Here is a 15,191-nt window from a genome sequence, read left to right as displayed (position 1 = left end):
ACACATAATATGTATACAACTGTGGCAAATTTGCATTTAATATGGGTGGTTTTAAAATTTGATTATGTAGTGCCTGCATTTGGATTGCAATAAATATATATACAGTAGTACTCACACATAAACACAGGTAAAGGTATAACAATGGCCAGGGGTGGATTGGTAGCTGAATCCTGGCTGGGAGAAATCACAGAGCTGCTGACCGGTTGCGAGGGGGGGACGTATGGAGTGCTAACGGGTTGCCGGGGGACGGGGGTGCTGCCGGGTTGCCGGTGGGGTGCTGACGGTTTGAGAGGGGGGATGGGCGGAGTGGTGGTGGTGGTGCCGGGGGGGGGGGGGTGGTGGTGGTGGCTGACAGGTTGGCCGGGGGAGGGGATGTGGACTGCCTGGGGGGGATACCCAATGGTGCGGGTTGCCGGGGGAGACCTTACTTTGTTCAGGAGTGAAGACTGGCTGCCGGCTGACTTCAGTCCCACTCCATGTGTGTGTTCTCTTTCCGTACCGATGTGCTGTGCATTCGGTCATATCTTAAAGAGCGCACATCCGAAAGAGTGAACTAGAATAAGGGCCAATATGTGGAGCAGAAAATTGTATTCAATCCATAGTAATGTCATAAAAGGTCCACAAATGTGACTGCAGACAAGGTGTGACCGATAGACACCTCCGATGGTTGCTCATAACCAGGTCAGAGGGAGAACAACATTTTGTGTAGCCTACAGTATATTCCCATTTCAGCACATCATTTTTGGGGGTTGTAGATCATAGGATCCACTGTAAGTAGGCCATCAGTGTCTAGGTCGACCCAAATGGGTCATTATGCACAAGGTAGACATGGGAAAAGGGGTCAACATAAGCAGAAGTGTGACACGGAATGGGTTGACACGTGAAAAAAAGTTTGGGAAGAGGTTTTCACATTCTATCGGGGGCGATGTCAGCTTGTCCCCTCACAGGGCTCGCTTCGCCTGCCATGCTTCGGACCAGCTTTCACACTCTACTACCGCTTCACCATATAGATGATAAAGTATGAAAAGTCCAAACAAATGACAAAAATTGTGAAAACTCATTTCAAACTTTTCATGCTGACTTTTTGCTTCGGTTAAACCTCTTGTATATGTCGACTTTGTGCATGTTGACTGTATGGTCTTGACCTATTGACTGTCAACCTAGACACTGTTGACCTATCCTCTGGCTCCTGGGCTTAAAGTGGTCCTGGAGAGGTGGTGGAACTCATTTCCCTCTGCCACCTAATTATACCCCTCCCTTTCCCCCATTAGGCAGAGCCAGGGCCAGTAGTAAGGTGTTTGGTGCTCCCCCTGCAAATTATAATTATTTTCTGTTAGAATTACTGTGCAGACCCAAAGTGGAGGTTGAAGTAGTCGCTCCTCACAATTGTGGGTGGTGGAACGCAGCTCCACCCTGTTCCCCTACCCCTTTTAACCCATCTGGATACAATTTATTTTAGGTTTGTGTTATTTCTATAGGGTGAGCCAAGGCAGCCGTCTGCTACTGTGTAGACACTGGGATTACCAGCATTTTGCAAATTGATGCCATGTGAAATAACAGTCCTGCAATGTACTAACATGGAGTGACGGCCATTTATCCGCTCGATTCCGGCAGCGTTTGTCCCTTTATTGCGAGACTCAGGAGGGAAAGTATTAAAAAATGGGTGCAGTATGTGGTGTGGGCACCCCTGGGACTCAGGGAACCGTGTGCACATTGCACCCATTACAAATACGCCACTGGCCCCAGACACGCTCTGCAGATCCCCAAGTATGATAATGCTTTACACATAAGCAAATATTTAATGGAGCTATTTGAAAACTGATTGCTACAAATGTTCCCCTCTGTACCAGCTTATAGATGTCTCTTGCTTCGTTTTAGTGTACTAGCCCATCTGAAAATACTAGGGAAATTAGTCATTCTTCCTTATAGTTTCCAACAACGCTAATGGTGCGCTCCTCCTAATCTCAGAGGGTAAACGCAACACTGACAGGATATTCTGAGCAACTGTCTGAGGTTTGTCACCCTATAAATGGATTACAGACTCACTAACCTCATATGATATTTAATCACGCTGAGAACATGTGACAGACTGACATCCGAGAACATTCGTTTTAATGAAGAAAGTTATATTCTTCATTTAGTTTTTAGAAAAAAATAACCTCAAAGCTTTTCCTTTCTCCTCTCGCTTACATTCGTATCATTTGACCCTATGAATATAGTAGAATCTCCGACGACACTGCTTTACATATGCTTTGGAAATGTCAGATAATGACTAGACCACGTCATAGCAAATTTGAATACATATTTATCATTCTGTTAGACACATTTGCAGAATACACATCCTACTTTTATGTACTTTTACTTGTATGATTTGATTATCTGTATTTGTGTGATGTACAGTATATGCGGACTGGAACTTGTCCCGCTTTGCCAATAGGCAATGTTGATGATGTTGACCTCCGTGCCGTGGGAGGAGGGAGATGGCACATTCCCAGCAGGTGGCACATGTAAGGAGCCTCGACCCCTCCGATGAAGTGTCCCAAGGGGCTTGGAGTAGGAGTAAGCACTTGTTTGGAAGGTGAATAGTTTAATGGTGTCATGCGGTACTCCAATGTTTGTCCACAAGGTTGACACATGAAAAAGTTGACATGCAATATGTAAACATAAGCAAAAGGTCGACATGAAAAGGTTGACATGAGTTTTTTCGGGATTTTGTGTTAATGTCAACAACTGTTGACATGGACCACCAATTAGTGTAATGCGCATCAGGGCGTGGTGCCTCTCATTACTGTATTCGAACAGCAGCCAGACAGTCAACCCAGCAGGCTACGATTCTGACTCCTCACCTCAATCAGAAGGATCAGGAGCTCTGCTACCGCCTACTGGCCCACCTTCACAGGGCTGTTGCTCTGCTTCCACTCGCTTGCTGGCTGCCCAGGCTGTGTTGGAGTCCTGGCAAGGTGGCGATAAAGCGGTACCTGGGTGACGACGCACACTGTGACATAATGTGGTGCGGAGGTTGCACCGAGTCACAGTGTGTGTGGTGCAGGGAGGGCTGGGAAAGCCTTTCACTATGCTGTCATCATATCATATCATTGCTGACGTCTGATTTACTCCCTCACCCCTCTGGCCACTTCCCTCACCCCTTCAGTGGCTCTCGGCCATTTCGTGTTCCAATCGGAGTACCCTGGCTGCTTTTATGAGAGCTCTCATTGGCTCAGGAGCCGCGCCGTGTTTGAAATGGCCAAGAGCCGCCAGAGGGGTGAGGGAAGCCGGCTGCACTGTGCTCCATTCCACTCTCTAGTCTCTCTGTGGCAGTGGTGGAGGCCCTGGTGGGGTGGGGAAAGCCTGTGGTGCGGCTCTGCGGCTCTGGGAGGATGAAGAGCAGCAGGAGATACGGGGTGGTACCGGCAACATATTTCTTAAAAGTACGCCATACCACTCCATACCCCCTTACTTACACCTATGGCCCTGGTAGATCACTTCTGTCTGTGCTTTATTAGAGAAACACCTCACATCTAACTTGGCATGCTGCTGCATAAAAGGGAGAGTGAACAAGGTCGCATTTAGATCAGTTTGAAACCTCCAGATATTTTAGGCATTTTTAACAGCACACTCCTATGAATCCTGTGATGGATCTTTAATGTGAAACCAGTGGTGTAAGTTAGTCCCAGTTGCCCGGAGGCAAGATAAATATTGGTGCCCCCCCCAACACATACACCATCTTATATAAATATATGTATGCATGTATGTATGTATGTATATTATGTTAAAGAGTGTGGCATCTATGGTCTGCTAGGAGGGGGGGACAGCCACAGAAGCCATATCAACGGCTTTCAATTAGCTAATTCAAACTCATTGGGGAAGAGAGGTGCCCCCTTGGGAGCAGGAGCCCGGAGGCAGATGACTCCATTGCCTCCCAGAGTTCTGCCTCTTTGCTTGCTGCTAATTATCTCAAATAACAACTTTGTGACTTAGAAATTCACCTCTGGTTATGCTGTTAATGGTCATTCTAGTGCTTGGGGATATCATTTTTTTTGTTATACTAATGTCCTGTGGTATATATTCTGCTGAATTGGCTTCATGTAAAAAGGCCCTGCAGTCTGAGTAAGCACAAAGCTTGTTGGATTGAATAATGCATAAAGTGCACATTACGCAGAAATTCCTGTGAAATGCAATCAGAACAGAGATGTGACATTGACTATAAAGAACATGCCCATGCAAGGATAGGCAGAACAAAGGTGCCTGTTGCCGGCTTGAGGTACATTTGAAGAACAAAGGAATAAGGATTTCTGCAGAAGATTATTACTGTATTGTAAAACGATTTGCAGACCATACTTTATCTGATTGCTACCTCTCACATTTCATATATTTACAGTACAAAGTTGCTAAAAGACAATTATTCCCAGTCCCTTTACTAAATATTAGGTTTATGCCACATTTGGCCGCATTTTGGACCTTATTCTGGTCCCCTCGCAACACTGCGAAATTCGCAGAGTTGCATGCGGACCAAACGCCGCCCGCCCCCCCTTGCACCCGCGATCCCCCTGCATGGCTGTGAATAGATGATTTGCATAATTCTCGGGATTGCCACTGTTTTAAGCTGGGCAGCGCTGCTGAGTTCAATCGCTGAACTCAGGCAGCTTCAGCCCGGCTCCCTCCCCTCAGCAGCGCCTCCTCCTCCCCCCTCCTCTCTGGCTTTTCTGTTGAACTCTCCAGTGCTGGCTTATGACAAGCCGTCTTCCGGGGGCAGAGACGGAGCGCCAGGGCGCAGGGACGGACAGCGGCTGATTGACAGTGCAGCGGCGCTGCCCGGACCCGGAGAGGGAGTTGTGTTTGTTTTTTTTAGGGAGCGCTCCCCATTGGGCGAGTTTTTTATGGGGAGTGCTCCCTAAAAAAAAAAAAAAAACACTGAAGGGGTTAATACTAGCTATGATATTTCCACTATTCAATGCAGTCGCGTTTTTACCTATGGGCTATAAAACCGATAGATAATTGAATTGAAGGCAATACAACTATAACAATCTTTACATTTTAATTTTTAGTTCTATTTTAACCTTAGTTAAGACAGTACACCATCCTGGAGATGACTCATTGCATCTGTACTTTGTTTCATATCAGAACATGCATTCATTATGAAAAGCGAATAATCTTTACAAGTATAAAGGGGTGTTGCTGAGTTCCCGGAGGGCCAGGGCTCAACGCTGAGTGTAAAATTGTGCAACCTCAGTACATGCATAGGGCAATATTTCAAACAACGTTAATAAAATAGCAAAACGGGCTTTGGTTCCACGCAACAATAATTACAAAACCAGGTACTTGTGAGTTATCTGGACGCCCGATTTTTTGATTGTATGCCTTAAGTTAAGGCATACAATCAGATGCGATGCGATGCGATATCGCATCGCATCGCATCGCATGCGACCATCGGATGCGATGACCCGATTTTTCCATAGGAATCAATGTTAAAATGATTCCTATGGAAAAAGGGGTCCTTTTCATACCCCTACTATCCAAGTGGGCATGGAGTTGGATATAAACCTGTGGCGAGCGTAGCGAGCCACCGAGCCCGAAGCGTGGCGAGCGAAGCGAGCCCCGCGAGGGGACGGTATTCCGTGTCCCCTCGCGGGGCTCGCTACGCTCGCCACGCTTCGGGCTCGGTGGCTCGCTACGCTCGCCACAGGTTTATATCCAACTCCATGCCCACTTGGATAGTAGGGGTATGAAAAGGACCCCTTTTTCCCATTGAATTCCATGTTAAAATGGACTCAGTCCATTTTAACATTGATTCCTATGGAAAAATCGGGTCATCGCATCGCATCGCATCGCATCGCATCGCATCCGATGGTCGCATGCGATGCGATGCGATGTGCCCGATCCGACCCGATTTAGAAATCGGGCGTCCGGATAACTCACAAGTACCCAAAACCAGGCATAACATCATATTAATAAATTATGTAAATGTATCTCAGCTAATTCTCAAGATAGGTCACATTGTTGTATACCAGATATCAATGTCCTCCACCCTTAATAACATGTTTACCAGTGGTGGCTGCGGCGCCAACCATTGAGTGCAGGGGAGGAATCTGTATGCACAATGCTGAGGGCATTGGGCGTCTTGCGATACCCAGGAATCAGCTTAAAAACCCTTTCACATTGTCAAGCCCATCCCCGGACTCAAATATTCAAAATTCACAGTGGGCGGGGGCAGTCTTAACAGTGTGAAATGGTTTGTGTTGACTCACGCAGGGGCTCGTTCCCGCACATGTTTACCATGGAAATTTTTTTTTTTTCAAAAATCACCCACAAATTTTATGGTGATCTCAGTGGTGGAATTTGGGAGTGGTGGGCCCAGGTGCAAAAATATAATGTGGGCCCTCTCCTCTACCCCAAACCAAGAAGTCATTGCTGGTCTGGGTAGCAGTGGGCCCCTTAGTCCTCAGGGGCCCCAGTGCAATGCAACTGCGGCACCAATGGTACTTTCCACTGTGATTTTGTATATCTTGATTTAATTGGAATTTGTTTAGTGTTTATTAGTCATATGCAAATTGTGAGAAGCATTAAAATGATGTTCGATATTTTTATATTAAACATGTAGTTGCTGTATGAACAGATTTACTCCAGCACATGTTGTTTTCATTTGCGAAGATCTTTACATTCGTGATAAGCAAGCTCCAGTATTTATTACACAAATTCATGTCTTGCTCTGGAACATTGTTAGCTGAAGCTGCACAAAAAGTCACACACACACACATAAAAAATATGTATTGTTCTGCTTGGTTTCATTTCCGGCAACACACCTTCACAGCTGCATGCCAACATTTGCATACATTTCCAGGGGACAGTGTGCCACTTGGCAGGCATATCATGTCAGCAAGCCAGCTAGACAATTAATGCACATGTTCCCAGGTTGATCTTAGATTATAATGCATACAAGGGGTTACACTGCGCTACAATGACTATGAGCAGCTCAAATTTAGAATAGGCAAAATAAATAGTGGTCGAAATGAGCGCTAATGTTAATGTAAAAAACTTGAGAAAAAGCAAAGAGAAGAAAAGAATAGGAAGAAAGCACCTGATAAATAAAAGATTATTAACAAAATGGCTCCTTGTTTAGTTTCACGGCGGCATTCTAGCTATGAATCTTGGCAGCTTGCCAGACTGCCTTAAGCTATGTTATCAGCGTAGCGCCTGTTTGCATCCTGGCAGCTCGCCAGCTGCCTTACTTCTGTAATCTACGTTATCAGCGTCCTACGCTGACTCCGCGGCAGCCCAGCACTGCTACACCTAAGCTCCTGTCAAGCCCAGTGAGCACCTCTCACACAGCATTGGTGCCCACATGATATCCTCTCTTCTGTGGAGAGGGGATCATGCGGACGCCGTCGGAGAGGCGCTCCATCTGTGTGATACGTAGGAGCGTCTCAGACGCTCCAGCAATGAGACGCTCCTGTCTCTGACCTCTGAGTAGCTATTGCTCAGGTGTATAATATGACACCCCCACTAACCACGGCAACCATTAGCGTGGCGAGTGCGCACGTTACGCGTCTTCCCAAGGTTTTCATACCCCCACCATCCCCACCATGCTTCGGGCTCGGTGGCTCGTCACACTATATAAAATCAACTCCACAGCGACGTGGGTGGTGGGGGTATGAAAAGGTCGGGAGGACGCGTAATGCGTCAACTCGCCACACTTTGGGCTGCCGCGGATAGTGGGGTATCAAATGGAGGCATTTACCAGTATGTAACATGGAGCACTGGCAAATGCCTCCTTTATTTGGTGGGGGTATCAAATGGAGGCATTTGCCAGTATGTAACATGGAACACTGGCAAATGCCTCCTTGGATTGTGCATGATACGCAATTGCGTCCACACCCCCTCTGGACAGGAGAGGTATGCGCTACTCAGATGCAGGAGCCTCTCATTGCTGGAGCGTCTGAGACGCTCCTACATACCACACAGATGGAACACCTCTCTGCCGGCACCCGCATGATCCCCTCTCCACAGAAGAGAGAATATGATGCGGGCGCCAGCTCTGTGTAAGAGGCACTCACTAGGCTTGACAGGAGCTTAGGAGTAGCAGCGCTGGGCTGCCGCGGAGTCAGCATAGGACGCTGATAACATAGATTACAGAAGTAAGGCAGCTGGCAAGCTGCCAGGATTCAAACAGGCGCTACGCTGATAACGTAGCTTAGAGAAGTAAGGCAGTTTGGCAAGCTGCCAAGATTCATAGCTAGAGCGGCACGTGCTGCCGTTGTGAAACTAAACAAGTACCACCAAATGTTTACAGCTCTTCTTGAGCTACTGTATATAAAAGTCTGTGGTTCTGCACTTTCCCTACCTCTAGAGCAAGTTCCGTTTATGCAGGAGGAGAAAGATGATGCTGGTGTGTGGCGGAGAAGCAGAGCAGCATGTCTCCTTACACTGCCCAGTCTTTTGCTGATGGTGAAGTCACGAGCTCCGGTGTCTGCGGCTTTGGCTGCAGGGATGTGCAGAGAGGGAATCCACAGACACAGCAGTATCTACACGAAAATGCGTAGATACTGCTGTGTCTGTGGATTCCCTCCCTGCACATCCCTGCACCCAACACCGAAGCCGCAGGAGTGCCCTCTGATGAAGTGTTCCACGAAACGTGTTAGGGCGTGGCTTCGGTGACGCTCACTGCTTATTTCCAAGCCATCTCTGCCTCATCTGTTGATCACTGATGATTTCTTTGGTACGAGCAACTCCTGGCTTGTTTTAATGTACTGCGATTTTATCCATTTAAAAGGTATTTTATGCACTATGGAGCGCCCCTCTCTTCTCTTATTTCCAAGAACACATATTTCAGAACACAGGGTAAATACACCTGAAAATATGCACTTATACCACGAGTTGTTGATCCTTAAAAGATGTGAGCTAGACTTTCATTATCATAGCGCCATGCTCTTGGACTTTAGAAGAGAAATGAAGATACCGCACAGTTTACAGAAAACGAATGTCCCTACTATGGGAAGGTACAATGTAGTATTTTGCAAAACCTGGAATTCTATCCTTAATCAATGCTAGTGGTAATTGCAGAGGTTATCCATGAATTTATGGTGACACACACTAAAATTACAGCTATTGAATCCATTAACAAAACCATTCTGCTGGCAGACACTGCAACCAATTGGCTAGAAAGACCCAGCTTAATAAATGCACCAAGGAGCTTGTCCTTGGTCAGGCCCCTTTAGAGGTTCAGACCAGGACACAGCTTGCCCATGAAAGCCGCCATGGTGGCCAACACAAGAGGTCTAATGGGTAAACGCCCTACGTATTGGAGACGTCGCTAGTACCACCGATCTTCAATTTAACACCCAGGGTGTTAAGCAACACTGATATTTGTGTATAATCCAGAGGGCTTAACTTTGTGCCAGTATCAAAACATGAACCATTTCAAATTAAAATTCAAAGTAAATTGCCAGCTGAGGCTATGAGAATACTTTCAGTAGTGCAGCAAACATCAGCCACATGGCAGCTTTCCAGATCCCTATGGAAATGTTCCCGATTTGATCCTTCCTCACTTAAGGCCTTCATTAAGACTGTTATTCGGTTGGTAGAACAGGACACAGCCAAGATTTGTCTACTACCGGTCACTGGACATTCCAATTTTACTGGATGTGAGTGACGACAAATATTTTGATATCAGACCCCCGATAAAGGTAAAGGTCTAGTAATCCAGGATGAAAAGGACTATATTGGTGAGATTGATGATCAGTTAGCAGCCAGTGACACCGATTGTAAACTTGATCAATATCCAACTTACCAGTCAAGTATAAGGCAAAACTTGATTCCATTCTGGTGAAAGCTATTAAGGATCACATCATTGATGTGGATACACAAGGAGTAATAACAATGGCATCTCCCATCACACCATTACTTTAAACCATGCCGAAGATCCACAAAGACAGTGAATGTCCATTTGGCAGGACTATTGTTTCAGGTTGAGGGTCAATCTTTCAGGCAGTTTCCATTTACCTGGAATATCTACTGCAGCTGTGCATGCAAGCGGAGGAGACATACCTCAAGGACACCAAGTAATCATTGTTGAGGTCTTCAGCTAGCCTTTCCTGGATAGCCATGGTGAGCCAAGGTATATTGTTCTCAGCTGCAATACAATACATAGAACAATACAGTAGGGGATTATCATAGGAATAAGTCTGACAGCTCTGGCTCACTTAATCCTATTAAAGGGCTAGATGGGGATGGCTCTATCTGCACCTTTCAATTGTACTTTGTGAACAGTTGCTGTAAAAAACTTGGATACCTGTATACCACATGACCAAGGTCCTATAGTGGTACGCAAACTTATTACTAATAATAATAACCCCAAAGTATCCTGGCCACCATCCCCGGCCACTCATTAATGGCCTTCCATACTCCCAAATACTGCAAGTTCCGTGCATCAATTTGCAGCTGGGGAATACTCCCAGACAAAATTAAATTAAACCAAAATCAGGGTCACGGAAATTTCCAGAGAGAGAGTCTCCTCAGAAAGTAACAAAAACAGGTCTGAGAAATCTGATTGTTTATTTTTGTGCAGTCGTGATTCACTGTGGTGCTCCAATAAAACAGTGACAGACTTTTGTATGTACTGATTTTTTTGTAGCTGCAAGTAAACAAGTCTAGACAATCTGACCTTTAAGTTTGGTGAATATTTACTTAGACATATTTTGTATGTGATGTTATTTTGACAGATTAGTCATGCACAACAACACAGAGTTAAGAGAAGTGATTCCCCTAATAGGTCCAGTTGCACATATCTTATTAATCTCAACAATTATTTTTCCATGTATAGTGTACCTATATTTTAAATCAGGTCTTTGGCGCCCTCCTGCAAACTATTTATTTGCACCCTTCCATACTATGCTCATTGCCAAAGGATTCTTGCTCCATGCCAGGGTTTCTTGCTCCATGCTAGATGGTTACATGCTCATTGCCACAGGGGGTTACATGCTTGTTGCCAGGGGGGATTACATGTTCATTGCCATAGTGGTTTACATGCTTGTTGCCATGGAGGATTACATACTAATTGCCCAGGGGGATTACATGCTCATTGACTGGATCTTCAGACACACATCGTGCCAACACTCCCAGAATCTGCACTTCTGGGTAGCAATGTGTGCCCTGACAGATGCTAGACATACAGGAAGACCTCTAGTGTCTGGGTCTCCTCTAAGGCTGTGGCCATTTTGGGGGGGATGCAGGGTCTCTGTCTGTACCTGCACAAAGACACTGAATCCCTGAGGCGCTACTGAACCCCCAACACACACAGTTTACCAGGTTCCATGGCCTCTCCCACTGTAATAATGTGCCCTTCCCTAAACCCACACACACACACTCACACACACACACACACTTTTACCCTAATATTCTGCCAGGCAGCTCTTCCTGTGTTGACTTCAGCCTTGCTCCTTCAGTGTAGCTCTGCCTCCAGGAGTTCTATCTAGCCCCACCCCCTTTCAGGACCTCTTCGGCTCGTTCTTTAAAAGGAAGCGAGAGGCGCTTCATGTTGCTGCTGCCTGTCAGATAGTGTGACAGGCGCAGCAGCTGGCAGCAACAGCAGCCATCAGCGGGGACACAAAGCACGGAGAGCGCCTCTTTTGCCCGGCGCCTCCCTGCTGTGTATCCTTTGCTGAGTTGTTTTGCTTTAAATCTTACCTCTCTTGAATTATATTTTTCAATTTTGAGTTAAAGGATTTTGGATAGTAAATTGGACTGTCTTAACATATCCAGAGCCAAAATTATTCTTAATAATGAATTACCTGCAATTACCTAATAACTTTGAAGATTAATACTGAAGACAGGCATTTAGACTCTCTCTGCGAAGATTCTTAATTATATCACTGACACATTGATTGAATCACTATTGTTCGTGCTGACTTCATACATAGAAAAACAGTACATAGATTGGACACTGACCGCAAATCAACAAGTCTTTATTGACATCAGTACGTTGTAAGTCCACCACGTACAGTGATTACTGCAGACACCTTTCTTGGCAGGCTTCCACAAGTTCCTAGACAATAGCAGGCGGTATGTTTTGCCAGTTCTGTGACCAACTGCATACTCCCAACTTTATTGTGGCCCGGATGGGGTCTCCTGCTCATGGCCCCACGGGTGCTAGTGAAAAAGGGGTGTGGCTTTGAGGATAGGGGTGTGGCTTCACATAATGTGTGCCTTTGAGGCACAGTTTTCACCCTGGGGTCAAGTCCAGCGCTGTGTAAGCTGCTGTCCATGCCCTTGTCCCTCTGCCTCCCTGAATAGATGCTGGATGCATTAGCACATTGTCTATTCCGCGCTGCACTGTGATTGACAGGGCGACTCCCAACTGCCCTTTCCCACTGCAGGACACTGCCAGCCCCAGGTGGGACATGGGACAGTCCCCAAAAAAACGGCACTGTCCCATGATAATCGAGGCAGTTGGGAGGTATGCAAATGAATAAGGTAGAGTCGGCCTAGAACGCAATCGTCACTGCAGTTCGTTCCCTCACTTTAGATCTCCTAATGCTTGAGCCCTCACTTCTGGCCTCCTAAGGCCTATGCCTTCACTTCAGGCCTCTTAAGACCCGTATAATGAAGGAGTCGGTAAAGCAGTGAGTGGAATGCACGTGCGTTCCAAAGACAGGAAGCGTACATAATGTAATTCGGCTCATGGAGCATTTGACTTCCAGAATGCATGTGCATTCCAGATACAAGAAGTGGACCGAGTGATGGACAGACTGACTGCCACTGTTGTCGCTGCGGCTAGTCATGCCTGTGATCGAAGGTGTGGGACTGAGTATCCCCACTTTCGAAGTCACTGCTTCTTCTGCATATTTGAATATCCAGATGTGGTCCACCTGCGATTCCAATGAGCAGAAGGGATGCAATACCGGATTTTCAGAATTGCATCTCTATCCACATTGGGATTCCCTCTTTTAAACAAGGCATTTATTGTACTCATTTTATTCATCAAGTGTAATATCTTTATTTGTGTTCTGTCTCCTCTTCACATACTACTGTATATTTTATTTATGTATTTTGACTCTGCATTAAGGTAATTATTATGAGAATAGGTGTGCAGGGTCTCCAAATTATGGCAGGGTATTTAAACCCTGACAGCAGACCAGTATGCATCACCTTGACAAAGCTGAAGGATCAGCGAAATGCATCGGTATTTGGCTGTTGTATGGTGTTGCTACAGTGAAAAGAATATATAACCAAGGGCAGGAAGCCAAGTAGTGGTCCTCGTTGCCGTCAATGCACATTTATACACTTTTGTGGCAATATATCACCAAATCAGCCCAAAGTATATATCATAATTATAACTAATCCTGTAGGCAAGGTCTATTATATACCACCATTCTGAATAACAATGGGTTAATTGACGAATTTAGCAGCAAACAATTAATTATTCAGTCCAAATGGAAGCAGATTCGAATTTATAGAGATGTGCTTGGTTAAACATCCATTCTGGCACGCAATGGGTTAGTTGTTAGATTCAATTTGGCATCAGTGGGTTAATAGATTAATTCAATTAGGCAGCAGTTTTATGCTCATCCGAGCAAAGAAAGCAGTTCCAGTATGTATTTAGTAGCTGCAAGATCACAATTCAAACACACATACTGCGCTCATTCCAAGCCATATATTATTAGAAAGCTGTTAGTCATTAGCCATCCATGCATGCAACTTCAAATAATGACAAAGCTGTATTGGTTTGTATATATTGAAAAAGTTAATACTTATGCTCCGTGGCCCTTGAGTCTTTTATGCGTTGTAATCCTCTTGTGGGGTCTATTACCCACGCCTGGAGCGGGTTCCCAGCTGTTGGTAGCTCCAATCTAATCAGCCTTCTTCAGAACGCTCAGCTACGGCTTCCGGGTCTCCCGATCAGCGGTGGTTTTCACAAAGGCAAACAGGGATTCCTTGATAACGCGTTTCCCCGACTCGCTCCGACTTCATCACTGTTAGTCAGAATGGAGGTTTAATATAATAGAGCTTGTCTACAGAATTAGTTATAATAGCCCATTTTGTAGCTGTGGGATGGGGCTTTCCAACGAGCCCAGCCCCGTATCTCTAGCCCCCTGGGAACCGGAGATACTGCCAGGCAAAGCTGGAACGTTTTCCCTATAGGATAACATGGGACCCGCTAATTCCGACCCCCACCCAGTTTAACGGCTGCCAGTTCCCCCTTCGGCATCACTGAAGCTCGAGGTTGATCTCAGTCGAACCCAAATCGCTGGGCCTTCAATCTGATACCAGGCTGGATCCATATGGGTTAATTGGTTCCAGGGATATTGAGGTTAAACTGTTTTTTTCATTTCTTAAATGTAATTTCATGACTGTTTATGTTCTTTGAGGGTAGATTTCTCTGGAACCAAACAGCCCAGTTTCACGGGACCAAAATCATTCGAAGCCAACTCAAAAGTTCTTCAATATGATACTGGTCTCATGTAAATGGGTCAGTCGGTTCCAAAGATATAGCTGGTTGATTAAAGGGGGGTAGGGAGAGGGGAGTGGTTGTCTCTCCCCCTCACACCAGAATATGCAGGGACTAGGCCGGTGTATAAGGGGTCAGCCTGGGAATGTCCCTGCATGATCCTGGGACCATATTCCCGGGTAAATCCCTGCATTTTCTGTAGTGAAAGGGGTATTATTTCATACAGCTGTGACCTGCAGTGCTCTGAATACAGCCAGTCAGCCCCGTGCTCTCTGCCCAGCTGTCAATGACTGTCACCCCTGCAGCTTCCACTCCAATTCTTCTCCCCGCTTTCACCTCAGCCCGCCCCCCCTTTAATCATGTGGTGCCAGCGCCCGGCGTACTCCCCCGACGTCACGCACAACAACAGCGTGCACAATATTTCAAATGTCCACTCGGCTAGAGGGGACACCAGGAGGGGAGTGGGAGCGTGCTCTGCTCTGCGCTCTGCTCCTCTCCCCATAGAAGCAGCTGCACCGCTCTCCATCTCTCCCTGCAGCAGCAGCGAAGGCTCATATAAATATTTACAGTAAGTGGCACTTTTGGGGGCATTGCTTAAGGGACGCTACAAGTGGTGGTATGTGGGGGCATTACGCATAATGTGTTGCTTAATGTGTAAGAGGCATTACGGTGTGCAGCATCATGTGTAAGGGACATTACGGTGTGCAGCATCATGTGTAAGGGGCATTATGTGTGCAGCATCATGTGTAAG

Source organism: Crinia signifera, chromosome 3, assembly GCF_055691185.1.
Source record: "Crinia signifera chromosome 3, ASM5569118v1, whole genome shotgun sequence".
Classification (NCBI taxonomy): Eukaryota; Metazoa; Chordata; class Amphibia; order Anura; family Myobatrachidae; genus Crinia; species Crinia signifera.
Note: the sequence above shows the minus strand (reverse complement) of the source record.